The sequence below is a fragment of the Schistocerca piceifrons genome, chromosome 3 (assembly GCF_021461385.2).
Source record: "Schistocerca piceifrons isolate TAMUIC-IGC-003096 chromosome 3, iqSchPice1.1, whole genome shotgun sequence".
Lineage (NCBI taxonomy): Eukaryota > Metazoa > Arthropoda > Insecta > Orthoptera > Acrididae > Schistocerca > Schistocerca piceifrons.
The window spans coordinates 498765565-498789762 of record NC_060140.1 but is presented as its reverse complement, the minus strand read 5'-3'; the positions used below and the strand labels follow the sequence as shown (position 1 = coordinate 498789762).

Genomic DNA, 24198 nt, shown 5'->3' with positions numbered 1-24198 from the left:
CTTCCCCTATAGTTTTTATATCCCACAACTCCCAGTGCCATGTAACTTTTTCCTGATGTCTTAACCCATGTCCTATCATCCCCTCTCTCTTTTTCTCATCAGTGTTCTCCGTACGTTCCTTTCTTGGCCTATTCTTATCTTATCAGTCCATCTAATTTTCAGAATCCTTCTACAGCACAAAATCTCAAATATTTTGAATCTCTTCCTTTTGTGTTTTCCCACAGTCCATTATTCAGTACCACATAAAGTTCATCTACTTTGTGGTAACCAATTTTTCACAGTCTATTATTCAGTACCACATAAACTTCATCTACTTTGTGGTAACCAATTTTTATGTTAAATTCATCATTACTCTCACTTCTGCTAGTCCTCTTTGTTTTACTCTTTGTACTTATTCTGTTCTCCTTAGGCTGTTCATTTCAGTCATAGGTCTTGTAATTCTGCTTCACTTTCACTGAGACTGCAATGTCATCAGTAAATCTTATCACTGATATCCTTTAACCCATAATTTTAATCCCATCTTGAACCTTTCTTTCATTTCCGTCACTGCTTCTAAGACATATAGATTGTACAATATGGTAGAAAGACGCAGTCCTCTCTTACACCCTTTTTAATTTGTGCACTTTGTTCTTGGTCTTCCATTCTTATTGTTCCCTCTTGGACCTTGTACATATTTTACATTATTCATCTCCCCATATAGCTAACTACTACTTTTCTCAGAATTTCAAACAGCATGCACCATTTCACACTGCCGAACACTTTTTTCTAGGTTGACATATACCAAGAAAGTGTCTTGGTTTTCTTCAGCCTTGCTTCCAATATCAAGTGCAGTGTCAGAATTGCCTCCCTGGTGTCTTTACCTGTCCTAAAGCCAGTATGATTGTCTAACAGATACTTTTTTTTACATTCTTCTGTATATTATTCTTGTCAACAACTTGGAAGACTGAGCTGTTATGCAGGTTGTGTGACAGTTCTTGCACTTAGCTGCCCTTGCTTTCTTCAGTACGTGGATGATGATTTTCCGAAGTTCCGATGGTACATTTCCAATTTCCTAGATTCTACACACCAACCTGATTATAGAATTATTACAGAAATTCTGAAGGACTGTTATATAGCCTTCCTGTTGATTTTTTTTTTTTTTGCCATAAGTCTTCCAAAGCTCTGCTAAACCCTGATGATAATACTGGACCTAATATATTTTTCATATTGACTGCCATTTCTTCTTCTATCACATCATAAGGCATGTCCTCCACCTCATAGAGGCCTTCAATGCACTCTTTCCACCAAATCTTAATGTTTCTGCCCTTCCTTTCCAATGCATTGAAGCCTGTCTTCACTTTCCTGTATACTGAATAGGCTCTTCTGACAATCATTTCTTTTTCAATTTCTTCAAATTTCTAATGCAGACATTTCACCATAGCTTCTCTGCACTTCCTATTTATTTATTTCCTTAGTGACTTATACTACTGTACTCCTGTCTTCCCCTGAACATTTTTGTATTTCCTTATTTCACAATCATTTGAAGTACATCATCTATTCCCCGAAGTATCTTTACAGTTACCTCCTTTCAAACTATGTTTGTTGGTTCATCTTCTGTGGTTGTTCTTTTTTAGAGATGTCCACTCCTCTAGAAACTGAACCACTACTATGTTGTTCATTATTGCAGCCTTTAATAAAATTTAAACCCATCTCAACATTCCTCTGTACTTCAGTATTCCACTTCCTTCCACAATGATTCTTCTGTATGGTTCTCTTAAAAGAAGGTGATATTTTCCAGTTTTGCTGCATACATTTTATTTGATCACATCTATTTGCAGTCTTCTAGGCCATTCTCAAGTGATTTTGTGGTTCTGTACAAAACAGAACATATTATATTACCCCCACAAATAGAAATGTAATGGTCTGAATATAAACCTGCTATGTCTTACTTATTGAAATGTTCCTTGTCTTTAAATTTGTTTTTTTTTTTTTTTTCCTATTCGTTTTGGTTCACAAATGCTATCTTGTTGGTTTGACAGCTTGATATTTACAAAGGTATTATTCAGACCAAAGAGTAAAGCTAAACATGGAACAATAACTTCAAATACTACAACTATATTTTTCTGTGTAGTTGACACAGTTTAAAAAAATAGTAGGGTATATCAAATATTGCAGAAAATAAAACAAAATAAAAATAAATATTAAAATATATGGTGAGATGAGATTAAATTTTAAATTTAATTTTATTGTATAGATGATTTCCGATTGGTCATTTGCAGAATGTGACTGAAGTTATCGAGGAATTTTGTGTCCTGAAGATTGTTTTCCTCATTAAGAAGTATATCAGGCTGGCTTCACTCTTTGATCAAAATAACACCTTTGTAAATGTCAAGCTGTCAAACCTTAAGACAGCATTTGTGACCCAAACCAATAAAAAACACAAATTTAAGGACACTGACATTTCAATACATAAGGCATATTTCTCTATTTGTGGTATGCGTATTTTAAAAAAAATAGTTTACATTCACATTGCTACATTTCTGCTTGTGGAGGTAAAACAATGTATTCTAATTTTTACAGAACCACAAAATCACTTGACAATGGTGCAGAAGGCTGAAACTAGATGGGAAAAAAATAAAATTAATACAGAAAAAGTGGAAAATACCATCTTCTTTTAATAAATTCATTGTTGCAGTATCTGTTATGAAGGAAAGCATTCTCTTGAACTTCATTCTACTGTTCATCAGTACTAAATTGTGAAACTAGTCAACATCTGCCTCTGAGGATGCCTTACAATTCAATATCTGATGGAATCTCTGTCTATGATGTAATCTAGTTGATATCTTCCTGTGTGTCTGGGCCTTTTCCAAGTAAAACTCCTCTTCTTGTGATTTTTGACCAGTGTATTACTACAGTGTACTAGTGTGTGTCATAAGCTGAAATTTGTTGCAGAACTCAGTCAGTCATTCTCCTCTATCATTCCTACTACCAAGCCCATAATCTCCCTTAACTCCTACTAACATTATCTAATCCCCCTTGGTTATTAATTATCATGTACCTCTAAGTACTGAATTGTCAATTCAAAATTCTCATATAATTTTTCTGTCTTCATCCTGTACTTGTGATGTTCTGAACTATTGTTGTTGGCAATGGTTGCTGTCAATTATGATGAGAGCAACCCTGTCAGTGAAACGTTAACAGTAACTCACTATCTGCCCTACTTTACAATTCGTAACAAATCCTACTCCCATTATATCATTTTCTGCCACTGTCGGTATTATCCCAGAAATCCTCACCATCCTTCCGTTTCACTTCACTAACTCCGACTATATCTAGATTGAACCTTGACACTTTCCTTTTCAGATTTCCTAGCTTCCCCACCACGTTCAAACTTCTGACATCCCACATTCTGATTCTACAATGTTATCCTTTTGCTGGTTAACTCAGTCTTTTTCTCATAGTTACCTCCCCCTTCATAGTCCCCTCCCAGAGATCCAAAAGGTCGACTAACCTGGAATCTTTTCCCAATGGAGAAACCATCGAGACACTTTCACAATTACATGCACATACCATTGGCATACATATTCTCTCTCTTTAATGCAGCAGTTTCCACTAACTTTTGCATCCTCATGCCTTTGATCATTGCTGATTTTCCTGCCTTTTAAGGGTAGTTTCCCAGTCCAAGGGCAAGATGTTGTCGTGAAACTTTGTCTGTTGCTCTATGCTCTTTGACAATGCCGTTGGCAAAATAGGGTGATTCCTTATACAGGAATCCTTTGGTCACTATAGCTGCAGAAGGCGGGTGTGTTGATAGTGTTTGATGCACCTACATGCCATCATCTTCAGGACTCACTTTTATTTCTGAAGCTGCATTTATTTATAGGTGGGGTTGTAAGGTGCCTGCTTCACAAGTGTGGTAAGTCTGTCCAAATTATTTTGTAATTTACACTTATGATAGTAGATAACAGTGAAGTTGAAAAAGGTGAGAAAAGCAGAGTGTGTGTAACAACATACCAGGAAACACACCAAGAAAGCACACCATGACAAAAAGCATGGCCACATTTCACAAAATGCTTAATACCAGGCCACAACATAAAACTCAACATATAGATAATTTCAGCTTCAGAAATAAATATGAGACTCACAGCTAATAATACATTTGTGTTGTAACATTATGTTTTGAAAAAGATGCAGTTTCAAAAAAATCAAACTTAATTCACAAACATGGGAAACTGGCAACAAGAGCTTATAACTTCTGCAAGATGAGTACTTGCCAGTAAAATTTCAATAGCACTTAAATGCATTGATTAATCTGATCATATGGAGGGATTTCACTTTCCCCTGTAACTGGCATTTTATAAAATATGGAAACTTTTTGTACCCAAAATGTACACCAAATATTCAACAATACATTATTTAATATTACAGTATATATGGATTAATTGTATTGCATATATAGTTTATTGTTCAAATACAAGCTGCAAGATACAATATTTTTCCGAAGATTTGTGTGCTAGCACAGTTGGCTGCATCAAACCTGATGAAAATCTACAATACGTGATATATACGGGAGGGTAGTTGCGGGCCCATTCCGCATCAAGCGGTCCCTTCCCTACAGCCTAGGTCTTCATGGCAAACGAATCTGCTCCAGTCCGGAATCCCTGAACCATTACACCAACAACCTGACAACAGCTTTCGCATCCCGCAACTACCCTCCCGACCTGGTACAGAAGCAAATAACCAGAGCCACTTCCTCATCCTCTCAAACCCAGAAACTCCCACAGAAGAACCACAAAAGTGCCCCACTTGTGACAGGATACTTTCCGGGACTGGATCAGACTCTGAATGTGGCTCTCCTGCAGGGATACAACTTCCTCAAATCCTGCCCTGAAATGAGATCCATCCTTCATGAAATCCTCCCCACTCCACCAAGAGTGTCTTTCTGCCGTCCACCTAACCTTCGTAACCTCTTAGTTCATCCCTATGAAATCCCCAAACCTTCTTCCCTACCCTCTGGCTCCTACCCTTGTAACTGCCCCCAGTGTAAAACCTGTCCCATGCACCCTCCCACCACCACCTACTCCAGTCCTGTAACCCGGAAGGTGTACACGATCAAAGGCAGAGCCACGTGTGAAAGCACCCACATGATTTACCAACTGACCTGCCTACGCTGTGACGTATGCTATGTGGGAATGACCAGCAACAAACTGTCCATTCGCATGAATGGACACAGGTAGACAGTGTTTGTTGGTAATGAGGATCACCCTGTGGCTAAACATGCCTTGGTGCACGGCCAGCACATCTTGGCACAGTGTTACACCGTCCGGGTTATCTGGATACTTCGCACTAACACCAACCTATCTGAACTCCGGAGATGGGAACTTGCTCTTCAATATATCCTCTCTTCCCGTTATCCACCAGGCCTCAATCTCCGCTAATTTCAAGTTGCCGCCACTCATACCTCACCTGTCATTCAACAACATCTTTGCCTCTGCACTTCCGCCTCGGCTGACATCTCTGCCCAAACTCTTTGCCTTTTAATATGTCTGCTTGTGTCTGTATATGTGTGGATGGATATGTGTGTGTGTGTGCGCTAGTGTATACCCGTCCTTTTTTCCCCCTAAGGTAAGTCTTTCCACTCCCGGGATTGGAATGACTCCTTACCCTCTCCTTTAAAACCCACATCCTTTCGTCTTTCCCTCTCCTTCCCTCTTTCCTGACGAAGCAACCGTTGGTTGCGAAAGCTAGAATTTTGTGTGTATATTTGTGTGTCTATCGACATGCCAGCACTTTCGTTTGGTAAGTCACATCATCTTTGTTTTTAGATATATTTTTCCCACGTGGAATGTTTCCCTCTATAAAAAGAGGAAATGTTTTTACCAGAAGTCCAGAAAATTTCTGGACTAATTTACTTCAAATTTCAAATGATACTCTAATGAACATTGGGATGGACATAGGCTATATTGTATATATTGAAGGACACCACCAGCTGTAATTTCATTTCCAATTTATTTTACAGGCTTCCGGTTTCAGTGATATAATACACCTTCATCAGGCCTTTTGTACTAGATAGTGGCTGAATTTTCCAATGACAAATATATGAAAATAACCAGTCTTCACATCAGCAAATGCAACATTAGCAGACGACAACACATAGAACATATCAGAATCAGCATGAAGACCACTCTGTAGGGCAAGACCCAGAACAGATGTTAATTGTTGGCAGTACACAAGATCAAGGAGCTTGGTCCACTCTTCAGATGATGAGGCTTAGCACTCCCAGCATTCCTTCTTACTGAATCTGATTTGGTAGTGAGCCTCAGTACAAAGTTGCTTAAAAGTGAAAAGGTTGGTCTGCGATCCTGAACAGCTATTGCAATGATTTTGGTATTCCACGGCACCCGCCGACAACGGATGGGGTGTGGGGAGGGGGGGAGGGGAGGGTCGGGGCGGCTTTGCAGAAAGGGCCACAGCAGTTCCAGTGGCATGGATAATAGTGTCTGATATGCCTTTCACAACTTTATCAACACATCTGACAGAGAGATGACAAATGTAACAGCAGAGGTATATAAAGGCCAGCTGACTCTATGAAATGCTCAACGTGGTAGTTGATCTGTTTGGCTGTGGCTAGGAAATTACATGATCACCAAAAAGCGGTCACTCTCACAAAGGTTATCACACGGCGACCAAAGTAGCTAATCCACTATATTAGGGGAAAATATCTTTAGATCGATAGTTGATAAGGTTCCACAGGCGGCACTGAAGTGGATAGGGGAACCATCATTGAGGAGACACAGATACAGGTCTGTGAAAAGTTGGTCCATTAGAAGGCCCTTGCCTGACAAAGTGGTACACACAGAGAGGTGCTGTGGGATGGAGTCCCCTAGCCACAGAAAAGGCGGCAAAGCTGTTAGATTAATGTGGTCAATTCAGCATAAGTAATTGGCCTGTCTGGAGGTAGGTAGACATTTCAAATGATGATTGCTGAGATCATTTGCTCCTGCACTGCTACTGCCTCCAATGAAGTACAAAGGGGAACCTATTCCCTGACAACATCTGTACGAATCAAAGTACAGACCCATCCAGTTGTTGTCTCAGGATCGCAACAGTTCTGACAGAACATACAATAACCACGGAGCATAGGAGAATAGTCATCAGTGAAGTGCTTTCCCTGGAGAGCTATTCAAGCTGCAGAAGAAGAGGAAATAAGGTGTTGTAGTTCCAGCAGGTAATGATACTACCTATTACAACTCCACTGAATGATCATATGATTGGTGGCCAGGTTAGATGTGAAGGGGTCAGAGGACCAGTCACACCACAGTATCAGTGCCTGTGACCAATGGGGATGGACCCACATCCACAAACATTGGCTCAGAATCCAACTGCATGCGGGACATCTGGGATCTCCAAAGGCACCGGAGGAGCCTTGTCCCGATTACTATTCTTCTTCTTTTATCTCAATAGCCTTTGGTGGGCAAGGTTCATTCAAGGAACTATATGCATTGAGTGTAGGGACAGATGATGAGCGGACAGCCCTGGGACTCACATGCCGGAGCACCTTTTTTCATTGTTTGGCGTCTTGCCTTTGGTCTAGAGGTTGCCAGGGAAAGGAATCGCGAGTGAGAGCCCTGTCACCGGTGGATGCCGAGGATGGAGAATGCTTCCAGTGTGGAAAGTGGTTCCCAAAAAGTGTACTGCAGGAACTGGGGAGAGGAGGATGGTGGGAGATCTGGTTTGAGGAAGGTTGAGGTGTGTGTGTGGGGGAGGGGGTGGGGGGCAATGGTCACGATGACAGCATAATTGATGGTCATATCCACAGGATGTAGGTGTTCACATTACTTCTGTGCCTCAGTATATGACAGGCAGTCAACAGATTTGTATTCCTGGATCTTCAGTTTTTCATGAAAACTGGTGAACAAGGAGGGTGATGTTCCACACGGATGGATGGATGTTTACAAGGACTACTTTCATGGAGTGATTGTCCAAAGTTGCCGCCTTTTGGGTCCATGTAGGAGGATGGCATATGCCATACACTTAAACATCTGAAGCAGCTCAGAGGTGGTGGGATATACCATTTTACACCACAACTGTACACCATCATCTTAACTTTCTCTTGGGAGGACATTCGCATCAAAGCCAATGAGATAGGTGCCTGTATCCTTATGATTATTCTTGGGCCCTTTTTGTACACGTCTGATAAAATGTATGCTTCACTGCTGGAGATTAGTCCAGAGCTCCTCATCTGTTTGGAGCATAAGATCCCTGTGGAAGATGATTCCTTGGACCATGTTCAAAGTTTTGTGTGGAGGCAAGGGTCACAGAAACATGACCTTGATGATCATATGCCTGAAGAGCTGCATATTGAGCAGCAGAGGAAGTTTTAATTAATATCAAATCATTTCACATTTTTCCCAGAAATGTTTTTGACAGAAAATAATGGTTCTCTTGCAGTAAAAGTATCCCCATCAGTCTGAGTACATACCAAGTACTGGGTGAAGTGTTTCGCTCCCAGACATCTGGCTTGCCCCTCATCCCATGGCACAGCCAGGGAAAAAAACATCGTGATGTCATATCTCTCTGTACAGTAATAATCCTCCTCATCTGAAATAACTTCTGGGGCCTCGCGGCCATCAGTGGAAGAAATTTTAATTGGCTTCATGAGCAAATCTTTCACCATGGCACCACCCTCTCCGAACAGGTGCTCTCCCCCCTTGTCCCCCGATCGTCATCACCTAGCCACAGCAATAGTTACCTGGCCAGTAAACCATTGCTTAGAGTCCCCATATCCCAGTCATGACGCACACATACTCCTTGGCTTGCATTATGAGTCACCAACTGTGCAACACCTGTGTGGCCAGGGGGCTACCACCCCCTCCCACAACAAATGGCTACCATGCTGGGTTTTAGGTGCAATACCTTTGCAAGAACGGAAGAAAACAAAGAGAGAAAGGAACAAAAGGGGGAATATATACGTTGCACTGGACAACCTTCCAGTACAATGCACATTTCTGTAAAATTCAGAAAAGAGATACCAAATCAAATCAACAATGGGCACCATACAGTTAAAAATGAAAAGTTGTAGAAAGCCAGATGGGAGTAAAGCAAGCTTCCAAAATCTCAGACCAAATCCAAGCACAATTGGCACCAAGAACACCATCCAATGGAAAGGTAAAGAGGAAAAACGAATAGCAGTATACAATTTGCAGCACAGAATGGGAAGTAGTACTGCAAGGGCTGGGGACACATGGTGGCAAAAGATATACTCACAAAAGTGATGAGAGTCCCCTGGGGGGAGGGGGAGTGGTACTCTTGGAAGAAAGGATATGGTGGATACATGGCTTAGCCAGTATCTGGCACCATGTGCCAGACTGAGGATCGAATATGGGACCTTTGCCTTCAGCAGGCAAGTGGTCTACCAACACAGATCCATCTGTCTCATGTATCTTGCACACTGGTTGGAATAGTTCTGTTACAGTTGGCTCTCTCAATGATATCAGTTGTGGTATGGGACTGTTGTTTACATTGAATTCCTTGTGTTAGCTTACATATTACTCTGTCAAATTCTTCTTGTAGTCTCATATTGACCTTCCTCTTTCTTTCTATAATATTGTCTTCAAGTTTATTTCCTTTGTATAGCCCTCGAATATATATCCCTTCCACTTTTTAGACTTCCCTTCTTTGCTTAGTACTCACTTGCCATCTAAGCTCTTGATATTCATGCGGACAATTTACCTTTCTCTCAAAGATTCTTTAATTCTCCCATAGGTGGCATCTATCTTTCCCTCTGGCATGCAGGCCTCTACAGTTTGTATTTCCCCTGTAACCATTCCTGCTTTATAATTTTGTACTGCTATCAATCTCATTTTTAGACTCCATGTTCTCTTTTGCTTACATCACTTGTTTTTTCTTCTTCTTCTTTTGACAATTAAATTTAAGATCTTGAATGTTATTGAAGGATTTGTACTCGGTATTCTCTCCTGGCCTTGTTGCTCTGCAGCATTCACTATATCACTTCTGTAAGCTATCCATTTGTCTTCTAATGTGTTTCTTACACCAATATTTGTCTGTCTAATGCAACCTTTCACATACTCGACAACCTCTAGTTGTTTCAACTTATCCAAGTCCCATCTCCTTAATTTCTTACTTTCCAGCAATTTCTTTAGTTTGCACCCAATAAATTATGATCACAGTCCATATTAGACCCTCAAAATGTTTTGTACTTTAAAATCTGATTTCAATATCTCTTTCTTACCATTACATAATACACCTTAAAACTTCTGGTGTCTCCAGTCTGTTCCGCCTATAAAACCGTCTTTCTTGATTCTTAAAACAAGTGTAAATAATGATTAATTTATGTTCTTAGAAAAATTCTTCCAGGTGGATTCTGCTTTCACCACCCCCACTCCCTTCCAGTGCATGTGCTCCTGCTACTGTGCCTTATCTTCCTTTTCCTATTACTGAATTCCAGTCCCCCACCACAATTCAAACTGCATCCTCATTACAATCCAAACAATTTCTTTCACTTTATCACACATTTTACAATCTTTTTTACAGTTTGTAAAGCTAGTTGGCACATCAAAATAGCACGTATTAGTAATCACAGTATTGTTCAAGATAAAATTAAGTTTTGTGGGACTCTGCAGCGGAGTGTGCGCTGATATGAAACTTCCTGGCAGATTAAAACTGTGTGCCCGACTGAGACTCGAACTCGGGAAAATCTCATTCTGGAAACATCCCCCAAGCTGTGGCTAAGCCATGTCTCCGCAATATCCTTTCTTTCAGGAGTGCTAGTTCTGCAAGGTTTCGCAGGAGAGCTTCTGTAAAGTTTGGAAGGTAAGAGACGAGGTACTGGCAGAAGTAAAGCTGTGAGTACCGGGCGTGAGTTGTGATTCGGTAGCTCAGATGGTAGAGCACTTGCCCGCGAAAGGCAAAGGTCCCGAGTTCGAGTCTCGGTCGGGCACACAGTTTTAATCTGCCAGGAAGTTTCAAGAGAATTAGTTATTTTTACAGATGACACTAGTATTGTAAACAATCCACACATGCATACAGAAAGAGAAGAAATGGTAAACAATGTTCTTCAAAGAATCACTGACTGTTTTTCAACAAATAGTCACATCCTCAATTTTAAAAAGACATAAGATATTCAGTTCTGCACAACCGGGGGTACCACACCAATGGTACGTGTAATACATGGTGAAGAAATAATAAATAAGACGGAAATTTAAAAATACTTAGGCGTCCCTATTAATGAAAATTTAAACTGAAAAAAGCACACTTTGTAACTCCTAAAACAACTTAGTTCCACCACAATTACACTCAGAATCATTGCAAATCTTGGGAAGAAACAAATCAGTAAGCTGACATATTTTGCATATTCTCATTCAATGATGTCACATGAAATAATGTTCCGGGACAACTCATCTTAAAGAAACAAAGTCTTTATAGCTCAGAAATATGTCAAGAATAATATGTATTCCTCACCCATGCTAATCTTTTAGACATCTGTTTAAGGAGTTACTGCTTCACAGTATATTTATTCTCTCCTGAAATTTGTTGTAAATAACCCACTGAAGTCCAAAAGGAACAATAACGCACATAATTACAACACCAGATGGAAAACTGACATTCATTACTCCATATTAAGGTTGTCTTTAGCACAAAAATGGGTGCAAAATGCTGCAACTAAAATCTTTGATAACTTACCCAGTGATATAAAATGTCTGACAGACAGCAAAGTAAAATTTGAAAACATACTTAGTAAGTTTATCGTTGACAACACCCTCTATTCTGTGAAAGAATTTCTGTTATTCTAATGTGCAAAATGTGATGGGTCAGAATTACTATCTGTATATTTTCTATATAAAAGAAAGTAATAGTGATATTTGCACATTCATTTGTGATGTGAATGTAAAATGACTTCATCCACATCGTTGCACTTTATCAGACAGATGATCCGTGGAACATGAAACTGACTACCTACTGTAGTCAGTGTTGGCTTTGTGTCTATCTTGGCTATGATAATGTGATCACTGTCCTGTTCATAGTAGCTTACTCTCACTTTTTTTCTTACTCATTACTAGGCCCATTCCTGCATTATTTCTATTTGATTTTGTATCAGTGACCCTGCAACCAACTGACCCCCAAGTCCCTCTCTTCCTATCATGATATTTTACTAACTACCAATAGAACTAACTTCAACCCAACCATTTCCCTTTTCTTATTCTTTAACCCACCAACACAACCAAGGGATCTAATGTTCCAAGCTTCAAGCCACAAAATACCAGGTTTGTTTTTCCCAATGACAACATCCTCCTGAGTAACCACCGCCCGGAGATCCAAATGGGTGAATGTTTTACCTCCAGAATATTTTACTCGAGAAGATGCTAGCATCATTAAACCATACATTAGAGCCGTACGTCCCCATAAAGCATAATAACTGTACTTTCCTCAAGCTTCCAGCCATTCACAGTACCAAAATAGCAAGCTATGGTGCCTAATGTTCAAGGGAAGACCAATCAATCATTCAGACTGTTTCGCCTCTACAACTACTGTAAAGGATGCTGCCTCTCTTCACAAACTATATGCTAGTCTGGCCCCTCTGTAGATACCCCAAAACGTATAGCTATCTGTAACACTGTGCTGATGGTCACAGTCAGCCGTTGTCAGGCTGCTGCCTCGCAGTGTAGCAGCAGTGGGGAGTCTGGTGTGTCGCATGGTACATCCCAGGGGTTACATGCTTCACCCACTGTCCCTGCTGTCGAACCATCTTCGCGGGTGCCGGGCGCGGTTAGACCGCCCTCTCCCCAAGGGGAGTGGTGGGTTCAGCGGCGTTCACGGCACACGAGGTGGAGGGTCAATGTGGAGGCTGGCCGTGTGGCATCGCCCACTCTGCCTGTGAGTGGACATGTGGCCGCTCCTTCAGCAAGGTCTGAGCAGGCACACGGGGAGAGGGGTTTATTAGTTAGGCGGGTGATGGAGCCCCTTAGGGAAATAGCGGAAAGGTCGGGGAAGAAGGCCAGTGTTCACTCTGTCTGCTTGCCAGGGGGTCTCATCCGAGATGTGGAGGAGGCCCTGCCGGCGGCGATAGAGAGCACTGGGTGCACCCGACTGCAAATCGTTGCTTATGTCGGCACCAATGACTCCTGCCGTCTGGGTTCAGAGGTCATCCTCAGTTCGTATAGGCGGTTGGCGGAATTGGTGAAGGTGGAAAGCCTCGCTCGCGGGGTGGAATCTGAGCTAACTATTTGTAGTATCGTTCCCAGAACCGATCGCGGTCCTCTGGTATGGAGCCGAGTAGAAGGCTTAAAGCAGAGGCTATGACGATTCTGCGGAGATCTGGGGTGCAAATTTCTCGACCTCTGCTATTGGGTGGAGAAATGTAGGGTCCCCCTGAACAGGTCAGGTGTGCACTACACACCGGAAGTGGCTACAATGGTAGCGGAGTACGTGTGGAGTGCACATGTGGGTTTTTTAGGTTACAGAATTCCCTCCCTAGGCCCAACAAGACGCCTCCTGAGACGCGGCAAGGTAGGAGTAGGCAAAATGCAACAGAAATAACAATATTAATGTGCTAATAGTTAACTGCAGGAGCATCTATAGAAAGGTCCCAGAACTGCTCTTATTAATAAACGTTCAAAATGCCCATATAGTACTAAGGACAGAAAGTTGGCTGAAACTAGACGTAAACAGTAATGAAATCCTAAACTCAGATTGGAATGTATACCCAGAGACAGGCTGGACAGTGAAGAGGGAGGCGTTTTATAGCGGTAAGAAGTGCAATAGTATCGAAAGAAATTGACGGAGATCCGAAATGTAAAATAATTTGGGTGAAGGTCATGGTTAAAGCAGGCTCATACATGGTAATTGGATGACTCTATAGGCCCCCTGGCTCAGCAGCTGTTGTGGCTGAGCACCTGAAGGATAATTTGGAAAATATTTCGAGTAGATTTCCCCACCATGTTATACTTCTGGGTGGAGATTTTAATTTGCCGGATATAGACTGGGAGACTCAAACGTTCATAACGGGTGGCAGGGACAAAGACTCCAGTGAAATTCTTTTAAGTGCTTTATCTGGAAACTACCTTGAGCAGTTAAACAGAGAACCGACTCGTGGCGATAACATATTAGACCTTCTGGTGACAAACAAACCCGAAATATTTGAAACAGTTAACGCAGAACAGGGAATCACCGATCATAAAGCGGTTACTGCAACCAATGATTTCAGCTGTAAATAGAAATATTAAAAAAGGTAGGAAGATTTTTCTGTTTAGCAAAAGTGACAAAAAGCAGATTACAGAGTACCTGACGACTCAACACAAAAGTTTTGTCTCAAGTACAGATAGTGTTGACGATCAGCGGACAAAGTGCAAAACCATCGTACAATATGCGTAAGATGAGTACGTGCCAAGCAAGATCGTAAGAGATGGAAAAGAGCCACCGTGGTACAACAACCGAGTTAGAAAACTGCTGCAGAAGCAAAGGGAACTTCACAGCAAACATAAACATAGCCAAAGCCTTGCAGACAAACAAAAATTACGCGAAGCGAAATGTAGTGTGAGGAGGGCTATGCGAGAGGCGTTCAATGAATTTGAAAGTAAAGTTCTATGTACTGACTTGGCAGAAAATCCTAAGAAACTTTGGTCTTATGACAAAGCGGTAGGTGGATCAAAACAAAATGTCCAGACACTCTGTGACCAAAATGGTACTGAAACAGAGGATGACAGACTAAAGGCCGAAATACTAAATGTTTTTTTCCAAAGCTGTTTCACAGAGGAAGACTGCACTGTACGAGGTACATTCAAGTTCTAAGGCCTCCGATTTTTTTTCTCCAGGCTGGAAAGAGATAGAAACATGTGCATTGTATTAAAATGAGGCCGCGTTCATTGTCAATACGTCCCAGAGACGGCAGCACTGTACGGCAGATGGAATTTTACTGCCAGCAGCGAGAATGAGAACTGTTTTAAATACTTAAAATGGCGACTTTTCCTTACTTGAACAGCATGCAATCATTCGTTTTCTGAATTTGCGTGGTGTGAAACCAATTGAAATTCATCGACAGTTGAAGGAGACATGTGGTGATGGAATTATGGATGTGTCGAAAGTGCGTTCGTGGGTGCGACAGTTTAATGAAGGCAGAACATCGTGTGACAACAAACCGAAACAACCTCGGGCTCGCACAAGCCGGTCTGACGACATGATTGAGAAAGTGGAGAGAATTGTTTTGGGGGATCGCCGAATGACTGTTGAACAGATCGTCTCCAGAGTTGGTATTTCTGCGGGTTCTGTGCACACAATCCTGCATGACGACCTGAAAATGCGAAAAGTGTCATCAAGGTGGGTGCCACGAATGCTGACGGATGACCACATGGCTGCTCATGAGGTATTTTGCCAAGCAATGTTGACGTGCAACGACAGCATGAATGGGATTTTGTTTTCGTCCGTTGTGACAATGGATGAGACGTGGATGCCATTTTTCAATCCAGAAACAAAGCGCCAGTCAGCTCAATGGAAGCACACAGATTCACCGCCACCAAAAAAATTTCGGGTAACCGCCAGTGCTGAAAACATGATGGTGTCCATGTTCTGGGACAGCGAGGGCATAATCCTTACCCATTGCGTTCCAAAGGGCACTACGGTAACAGGTGCATCCTGTGAAAATGTTTTGAAGAACAAATTCCTTCCTGCACTGCAACAAAAACGTCCGGGAAGGGCTGCGCGTGTGCTGTTTCACCAATACAACGCCCCCGCACATCGAGCTAACGTTACGCAACAGTTTCTTCGTGATAACAACTTTGAAGTGATTCCTCATGCTCCCTACTCACCTGACCTGGCTCCTAGTGACTTTTGGCTTTTTCCAACAATAAAAAGACACTCTCCATGGCCGCACATTCACCAGCCGTGCTGCTTTTGCCTCAGTGATTTTCCAGTGGTCAAAACAGACTCCTAAAGAAGTCTTCGCCGCTGCCATGGAATCATGGCGTCAGCGTTGTGAAAAATGTGTACGTCTGCAGGGCAATTACGTCGGGAAGTAACGCTAGTTTCATCGATTTCGGGTGAGTAGTTAATTAGAAAAAAAAACCGGAGACCTTAGAACTTGAATGCACCTCGTAGTTCCTTCTCTAGATTGTCGCACAGATGACAGAATGGTAGATATCGAAATAGACGACAGAGGGATAGAGAAACAATTAAAATCGCTCAAAAGAGGAAAGGCCGCTGGACCTGATGGGATACCAGTTCGATTTTACACAGAGTACACGAAGGAACTTGCCCCCCTTCTTGCAGCGGTGTAACGTAGGTCTCTACAAGAGTGTAGCGTTCCAAAGGATTGGAAAAGGGCACAGGTCATCCCCGTTTTCAAGAAGGGACATCGAACAGATGTGCAAACTATAGACCTATATCTCTAACGTCCATCAGTTGTAGAATTTTGGAACACGTATTATGTTCGAGTACAATGATTTTTCTGGAGACTAGAAATCTACTCTGTAGGAATCAGCATGGGTTTCGAAAAAGACAGTCGTGTGAAAACCAGCTCGCACTATTCGTCCACGAGACTCAGAGGGCCATAGACACAGGTTCACAGGTAGATGCAGTGTTTATTGACTTATGCAAGGTGTTCGATACAATTCCCCACAGTCATTTAATGAACAAAGTAAGAGCATCGGACTATCAGACCAATTGTGTGATTGGATTGAAGAGTTCCTCCATTCTCAATGGAGAGAAGTCTTCCGAAGTAAGAGTGATTTCAGGTGTGCTGCAGGGGAGTGTGATAGGACCATTGCTAATCACAATATACATAAATGACCTTGTGGATGACATCGGAAGTTCACTGAGGCTTTTTGCAGATGATGCTGTGATGTATCGAGAGGTTGTAACAATGGAAAATTGTACTGAAATGCAGGAGGATCTGCAGCGAATTGACGCATGGTGCAGGGAATGGCAATTCAATCTCAATGTAGACAAGTATAATGTGCTGTAAATACATAGAAAGAAAGATCCCTTATCATTTAGCTAAAATATAGCAGGTCAGCAACTGGAAGCAGTTAATTCCATAAATTATCTGGGAGTACGCATTAGGAGTGATTTAAAATGGAATGATCACATAAAGTTGATCGTCGGAAAAGCAGATGCCAGACAGATTCATTGGAAGACTCCTAAGGAAATGCAATCCGAAAACAAAGGAAGTAGGTTATAGGACGCTTGTTCGCCCACTGCTTGAATACTGCTCAGTAGTGTGGGATCCGTACCACATAGGGTTGATAGAAGAGAGAGAGAAGATCCAACGGAGAGCAGTGTGGTTCATTACAGGATCATTTAGTAATCGAGAAAGCGTTACGGAGATGATAGATAAACTCCAGTGGAAGACTCTGCAGGAGAGATGCTCAGTAGCTCGATAGGGGTTTTTGTTAAAGTTTCGAGAACATACCTTCACCAAAGAGTCAAGCAGTATATTGCTCCCTCCTACATATATCTCGTGAAGAGACCATGAGGATAAAATCAGAGAGATTAGAGCCTACACAGAAGCATACCGACAATCCTTCTCTCCACGAACAATACGAGACTGGAATAGAAGGGAGAACCCATAGATGTACTTAAGGTATCCTCCGCCACACACCGTCAGGTGGCTTGCGGAGTATGGATGTAGATGTAGATATGCAAGCTGTCATAATATGGCTAGGCCCATGGTTTGTGTAAGAATTTTAATCAGGAAGTGAGGTTATTTTATCTTTTCTAGTGTTAAAATTTATGATGATCTTCAGAGCTTTGTTTTTCTCAGGACATATTTGGATTTGTATCATGATACAACTGGACGCAAGCGGAATCCAAATTTTCTGCTGCTGCACTTCTAGGGAATATCTCTAAACCATTCACGTCATTTAGTCCCTGATCACAGGTTGCTAGCTTCCATGCATTGTTTTTAATGGGGTGCTTTTGTTTTGCTCTCTTAACATCTTTTCTGAGGTATCCTGGCTTTCTCCTTCAGCTACTATCTACTATTCATATGAAGTATATCACTTCCCTTCATGTATTCTATGAGCTCGTTCACCATCTTCTTCAATTTAAACAACACTGTTATGAATTCAGGGCATGAATGAGGTTTTCATGTGAATAGTATGAATAGAACAGGGCATAATCAGCATATAGGCTAAGTCATTTTTGGGGGTTACCTAAGATGTACGATTCACTGAAGGAAAAAAAATTTTTTTTTTTACAAAGTTAGAATTTTGTAAACATATCTAACGTATAATAGTATAATAGTGCCAATACATAACAGATGTGAGTACTAATTCATATATGGATTAAAATGGGGGAAGAGGAGGAGGGGAAGAAGAAGAAGAAGAAGAAGAAGAAGAAGAAGAAGAAAAGTTGGGACAATGGAATTTAATGAAGAAATTTAAAGAAGGGAACATTTTGAAATTTGATTTCCTATGCGTTTCAAATTGCTTGTGGGAAGTACATAACACCTCTAGTGTCCCATAAAGAAAGTATCGTGTGGAGAATGACAATTATTGTTGCAAAGACATTTCTAACTAGTCACTGCACCATGTGGACTAAAGAGGTATTGGTAGGTTTGTTGGTTGGGGGTCAAGGGCATAGTTCATTGAGAATTAGTGATGTCTGTAAAGTATGTGTTTTGATCATGGAAGTACTTAGGAGCGGTAAGATTGAGGCAATGAAGACAATACTGATGCCAGAGCTGAGAAATAATTTACAGAGAAACATGTGGACTGGGCCAGAAGTGGAGACCAGACTGCATGAGGGGTCTCCCAGGGCTCATCCAATACTGAGAAAAGCTCCAGCCTGTATCCAACCTCCATCAACCTGGTGAAGGTTGAAGACAGTTAAAGAGCAAAAACTGTCTTCAAGCTGGCAGATTCTGAGTAGAAACAGTGAGAAAGCTTAAAATGTAATGGACATTAGTTGGACTGTCAATAATAAAAACAAGAAGAGAGAAATGGATACGGCAGCAGATGGGGGTCTCCTGGGCTCTGAACATGACGGTAGACCCGCCCCCACAGCTGTTCCACCCCTGCTCCAGCATAGTCAACTGTTAGAGAGCACCCACTGTTCAACAGAAATCTCTAAAATAGAAACCAGGGTGCCACAGAAAAGCAATTAAAACAGAGTAAGAGAGGGCTAAGAGAGAGCTGGTCAAGGAGGTAAAGTGGGGGCTTCCCCAGACCCAGCAGGCAGCAGGAGATGCCCCAACCACCCCATCCCAAAGGTAAGATAAATGGATGAAAAAGCATATTCTGTCCTATCCACAGTTTTAGAGCCATCAGTGTACAACAGGGTAAAACCCTGAAACTGCTGAAGAACTGAATGTAATAAGACATTGAAAGGTCATGGGGGCACCTAGGTCCTAACTTGTGGTTTGGGTACCAACCAGGGGGCAGGGCACAAGTAAATGGGGAGCACATTCCAGGGAGGAGAGCCGGAGATCCTAGCAGAGTGCTGCAAGGGGATTCCAACTGGTAACCTCACCCATGGGCAGTTACCAAGAGGTCAGTGGCCCTCGCATGCAAAAGCAATGGTATACATTGGATGATCAAGGAACTGTTGAATGGCAACTGCACAGGAGACCAAGAGGTGATGCCATTGGAACTGAAGAAGTAATACACCTGCTTCAGTAAGGAGACTGTTTACGGGGTTAGTTCAGATGGCATCAGGGGCCAGACAAACTCCATGATAATGGACCAGTTCTAACCATTTCAAAGCCAGTCGGGATGAGACCGTGGCCCAATAATTACGGAAAGAGTAGTGCGATCCATAGCCTAAGACGTGCCTATAAGAAGCCCGCAGGTGTTTGCAGAGGAATAACTGACTGTAGGTGTAGGTGAAGTGGTACAGGGGGTAAGGTTGAGGCAGAGGCAGGGTAGTTAGCATCTTGCAAGGAGGCAGTAGGAGTGCAGGCTTGGAATGCAGGAGGGAGGGGTGGCAAGTGCACAGCCCAGGCGTTTGTCAGATGGATACCAGAGCTGGTGAGGTGTGGAACACAATGCAGATGATGTGGAGGTGTGGACTGGGAGTGAATGACAGGATAGAGGAAACAAAAATGAGTAATGTGTGGCGAAGAATGGGTTAGGAGAAATTGAGGACAGGAGGTTTACAGTAGCAAATTATGTGTCACAAGAATAACTTTCATCTACGTACTTCAGAAAAGGTCATGTTGAGAGGAAGGATCCAGATGGCAAGGGCTATAAAGCAGCCAGTGAACTCAAGCGTGTTGTGCTCAGCTGCAGGTTCCACCAATGGCTGGTCAACTACTTTGTTGCCCACATTTGGAAGTGGCAATTAATTGCTGGGAAGAGCTGGTTGGTGGTCATGCCCACATAAAACGCTGTGTAGTGATTGCAGCAGAGCTGCTTTCACATTTGACCCTGCCTCTTATGGACAGGACAGACCTGTGACAGGATTGGATCAGGATGTGCTAGGTGGGCGAACCAGGCAGGTCTTGCACCTGGGTGTTGCTCATGGATGTGACACCTGTGGTGTGGGGTTGAGACTGGGAGTGGCATAAGTGTGGACCAGGATGTTGTGTAGCTTGGGTGGGCAACAGAATACCATTGAGGGAAGGCACGCATTTTGGGTACGATGTCCATCATTTCTGCACATGATGATGGATAATCAAAGCCCTCATGAAGGATGTGGTTCAGTTATTCAGTCTAGTTTGATAATGGGTGACGGGGGCGGGGGGGGGCACTCCTTTGCGTTTCATTCTAGGGAGCAATAGGAGGAGGAGTGGTGTGTGAGGATATGACACAGGAAAAATCTAATTTTGAGCCAGCACAATGAAGGTGCTCAGAGCTAGCAAAGTTTTTATTCTCTTTTCTGTGTGCCTGTACATAACTCAACATTTCTGCAATTTTGGTTGTTTGGTACATTGATATGCAAAGATAACAACAGGATGAATGATTTTTGTTTCGTTTTTATTTTTACCATGTTATACGATATGCATGATGGTCTGAAAGGATGAAAGAGGCAGGGAGTTTAGGATTCAGTGTCTCAACAGTAACAATGTTAGTACACATGAAGAAAAAATTCAAACTAGATAAGAGTGCAGCATAAAACTGGCCACTTCTCTATGCAAATGAAACATCCTAATACCTCTCTTAAGCAAACTACGGTAAATCTACAACTGTACGTTCAGACAAAGAGTCAAATCTGGCCCTTCTGAAAGAATGCCCACTGTGTTAAACATTGTGCCACCTCACTCAGTGACAACATATGAGACAGAGCAGAAGCTTGAATAGGGCAAATATAGAGAAGGAGATTAGGCATCTTCTTTTGGAATACACCATCACAGTCTCTCTATAAACTGAGTCCATTAAAGCACAGAATACCTACTTCAGGATTACCAGGTGATTTGGAGCCTGTTTTTAACAGAAATTCAACACCTTAACCAGTGTAGGAATATTTTAGTCAGCAAAAATTCTTGAGTAATGATCTACAAAATGGAGTGGTGGGGAATTAAAAAAAAAAAGATAGATAGAGTAGGTTATTTAAAAATATTTAGCGAAATTTTCTCGACAAATGTAACAACCCATAGGCCTGTAAATATAGTGATATATACATATAAATAAAATACACAAAACAAAACATAAAAATAATGACAATAAAAACAATATTTTGCACTTTGGAACAGAATATTTTTATGTGCATTAATAACTGCATATAACTGTCAAATAACACATGTACATGAACGGCTGTCTGCTAGGAAACAGAGTGACAGACAGCTGTGTTTGAAGTTTGGAGGAGGTAACTGTGCTATATGTAACAGCCACACTCCATGCACTTCTGAAGTGAAGTAGCTAACCTGAACTCTACTTGCAATAAGAATATTTATTAGCTGGAGTACTTCTAGTCACTGCCCTTTGTCTTCTGCGATTAATCCAACAGAAGTTTTCAATAATCAGTAGAAACTCAATAACTTCATTAAAGATAGTTCCATCTCATTTTAAATAAAAGTAATTTCAAGTGTAATTGTCACTGGTGCTATGCATCTTTCTACATTTTAACTTTCTTAACTACATTTTAACTTTCTTAAAATTGACATATTACCCAACAGAAGATACATGATCAAAGTTTAATGACTTACTTGATGTTTATATGTTATCAAAAGGCGTGTACCACATGAGACAGTGAAAAATGTGTGCTGGCACAGATACATTAAGTATTACTTAAACTCTTTATCTGCGCGGCCATGGTGTTCGTAATTGTTTTGCTGTTATTAAAGGTACTTAATTCAATCTAATAGCACCGACGCTATTTCAATAGCTTTCATAAAGATTATTTGTTCCATATTATGGGTATCGACTCCACTACGAGAAAGTAAATTAACAAACAGCGACGCAATACAGCATATCAAATCACATTTGCTTCCAAATGTATAATATTTGCATTCAAATGATCGGCTCAAGCAACAGTTATTACAAAAGGAAAACTTGCGGAGATAATCAACAATGAATCGCAAGAAATACGCCAAATTAGTGACTGCAAAGACGAATTTATCATTTTACGTTAAGTACAGTCTCTCTGTTCCTTCTTCATTGATATTTGCTACTCTACTAACAAACGTCAGGTACCTTCTGCTTCTTACAATCCAGGAAGGTAAATGTCAACACGATTCGACAGGTTCTAGGGAAACAAATTATACTTACAAAAACAGGTTCACATAGATCGGTTTTCTTCATGTCACGTTCAACGACTTTTTTTCAGTTAACTGAGACACATCATATGTACCGCCAATTCTTTGCAACATTATTATTCGTAAACACAATATGCCACATCTTTCATGTGGCTACTTTCACCTATTGACACTATTTTTAAACAGACAGGTTAGGCAACATAAACATCCGGAAACAAAAACGCAACCATAACAAACATTAGCTCGCCGTTTATTTCGTGAATGGACAATCTAAATTTTGACGCCCTTAACAACAGTACTACTACAGCTAAAATTGTTGTTGGATCCGATGGAGAGGAAGGCAAAAAACTTCATTTTTACAAGGAGTGAGAAGTTGACATGCATAAATTTACCATTTACTTCTGGAAAGTGGAAACAAGTGGTCCACGATCTGTCTACGCAGATGTCGGTGCATCCAACTTTCATGGATAGTTTAAATCAGCTGCCAACATGCCAGCTGAGCTGCAGGTACGCAGGAAAGAAATATCAACGGCAAACGCCAAACGTCTCCAGAAGCATAATTCAGTTCATAACAGTAACAAGTAATAGAAGAACTACGGCTGTGGTTTGTGTAGGTAACGGAGACGTCACCTCGAAATTGACAACGCCAAACATCTCTTAAACATCGTGGAGCGGGGAGGCAGGCTCTTTAGCGCCAGCGATCTGTATTCAAAGCCGGGGTCAGGCAGCAGCAGCCAGCCGCAACAGAAGTAGCAAAGGGGAAGTAACCGGTTTTGTGTCTTTTACGAGTTCCTAACCAGGAAATAATTTTGTATTTTTTTTTCGTTATTGTGATTTCATTCCCCTGCCCCATATGGGCAGGGGAGGGCTGTCAGCAGCACAATCCGCCGCTCTTCAGCCGAGTGACATGACAACTAAAACAAGAATAAAATAATATATACATAAGGAGGTAAAAAAGGGGAACATAAAACAGAGTAAGTGGAGAAAATGGAGGTAAAAATACACTGACATGTAGACCTTCATTGGGGACAGTTAAAAAAGTCACCAGAAAGTTAAAAAACACAGTTGGCGATTCTTAAAACACAGAGAAGACACTGGATGCGCATGCACAGGTTAAAAGTTGGCCACAGTATTAAAAACACTCCGAAACAACACACTTAAAACCCACTTGGAGCACACACGACGAAGAATAAAACTACCAGGTGTGACCTGCCGAGGGAAAGGTCAGAGAGGATGGAAAAGGAGGGGAGAGCATGGGGCAGCTGGAGAAGCGGCAGGATGAAGAGAGGAGGGGCAACCGTGGGTTCACGAAGAGGCAGGAGACACGTGGGGCGGGAGAGGAAAAGGGAAGACAGGGCAGGAGGGAGTGCAGAGACACTGAAACAAGGCATAAGAGATGGAGGGGGAGTAGGATGGGAAATCCGCTCAGAAGGAGGGAGGGGGAGGAGAGGGAGCCCTGAGGAGGAGGCAGGAAGAGGGGGTTAGAGATGGTAGGAAGGGTAGATGTCAGGGCGAAGCTTATCATCCGGGAGTGGTAGACGGTGGAAGTTGTGTTGGGAAAGGAGATGGAGGGT

The 24198-nt window shown here is 41.8% G+C and overlaps 1 protein-coding gene across 1 annotated transcript in view; it reads right to left on the bottom strand.

The window, feature by feature from the left end:
• The window catches only part of LOC124790130 (protein melted), a 253327-nt gene extending 230537 nt beyond the window's left edge, over window positions 1–22790 (bottom strand). The window contains exon 1 of the mRNA XM_047257704.1: window positions 22638–22790. The gene's annotated coding sequence lies outside the window, so the exon portion shown is untranslated. The remainder of the gene's footprint in view (window positions 1–22637) is intronic.
• Between the last annotated feature and the right edge of the window lie 1408 nt (window positions 22791–24198).